Source organism: Vollenhovia emeryi, unplaced genomic scaffold, assembly GCF_000949405.1.
Source record: "Vollenhovia emeryi isolate VEMERY1.0 unplaced genomic scaffold, V.emery_V1.0 DF939325.1, whole genome shotgun sequence".
Taxonomy (NCBI): domain Eukaryota; kingdom Metazoa; phylum Arthropoda; class Insecta; order Hymenoptera; family Formicidae; genus Vollenhovia; species Vollenhovia emeryi.
Genome location: NW_011967041.1, coordinates 156,212 through 157,951, shown reverse-complemented (window position 1 = coordinate 157,951; position 1,740 = coordinate 156,212).

Here is a 1,740-nt window from a genome sequence, read left to right as displayed (position 1 = left end):
TGGCTGATTGGTATACAAAGAATCAACCCGATCAATGGAACGCCTTTGTTAAGAAGACTGTAGAAGATGCACAAAAGAAATCTGGTTAAGGACTTTACAATCGTATGCTGACGAGACTCTGCTGAAGATAAACACAAAATGGCAATTATCTATGAAATTATTAAATTCTTTACACTTCAAAAGTCATTATCCGGTTTCCTATAGAAACTAACACCGTATTTCTTGCAGTACTGTACTGTAGTGTTGTATTAATGTCAGAATAAAAATATAAAATATAAAATGAGTGTCAATATATATTGTCCCCATTATTATAATTGTTAACTTTTAGCACTTGTATAAATTATTCTTACTTTTTAAGTTCATATCAAAAGAAAAAAAACCCCAGGGTTGTGTAGTGTCTAGATAAAAAGATAAAAGTTAAGTTAAAAAGTTAAATAATTTTAACTTAACTTAGTTACATTATAAACTATTACTTTTAACTTAATTTGGTTATAGTTTATTGGTAACTTTTAACTTTTAATTTACCTTTCTTACAATTACATACATAGCTATGCCATAAACAAAGGCGTCGCGAGACGCCGCGCGCCTGTCTATTATATTGGCAGTTCCTGTGTTCCAAAATTCACTCTCAGCACTAAAAATTTACAGTATACGTTACATGCACATACTATAGATCTTCAGCACTGGCAGTGCTGTAACGTATGTACATGTAACGTATACTGTAAATTTTTAGTGCTGAGAGTGAATTTTGGAACACGGCCATCATACGGGATTTTTATTCTCGAACTCACGTGAATTTCTTTGTATATGAAATAGACCATATTCCGTGTTTATTAGTTGTCCAAACGCTGGTCGTGAAATTAATGCAATTTACATGATCGCGAGTCTCTAACATTTTGTATAAAAATAAAACACATTTAACTTTTAACTTTTAAATTTCTGTTTATTATTAATTCAACTTTTAATTCAATTAATTTCATTATGGGTTAACTTGTATCTTAACTAAGTTACATTTTCAAAACTGTTAACTTTAATTTAACTCAGTTAAAAAAAAGTTAATTTACCCAATCCCGAAGAGAAACCGGAACAAGATTATATCTTATAATTACCCTGTATATCTAAAGTATGTCTCGGTCAGTAATTACAGCAATGATAGCCAAATTAACATAAACTGAGGACCAGAATAAGATATATATTTTTAAAAATATATAAAACTTGATAAAACGTGTTTCAAAGGATTAATCGAACGAGAAAGGACCCATCAAGTCGACGTCAAACGTTGAAATTATCGATATTACATCTAATCGAAATAATGCTCGTAATTTAAAGTTTATTTTGAAGTGTATACTTTATATGACATTTTTGTGATTTACTTGTGACACATTTTTCATCACTAAGATCTTAAGTAGTTACATAAGTAGTTTTTGCGATTACATTAAATGCAACATAAATAAAAACAAATTGCATGAGCAGATACGAATAATGTAGAGATAACATTGACATTATCTATAATGGGAGATAATTATGATTTATTAAGCTTCAGTCATATATGTATATCATCCGAATCTGCCGCTCCCAGCGAGAAATGACTCATCGATCGATGTCGAAACGATGTCAAATCGACGTCAATTTGACAGTGTCGATGTGTCGCGACGAATCATTTCTCATTGGGATTTATATGAATAGTTTTTCATTTATTTCTATTGTACGTAATGACAAAAACTATCCCTTATAACACGC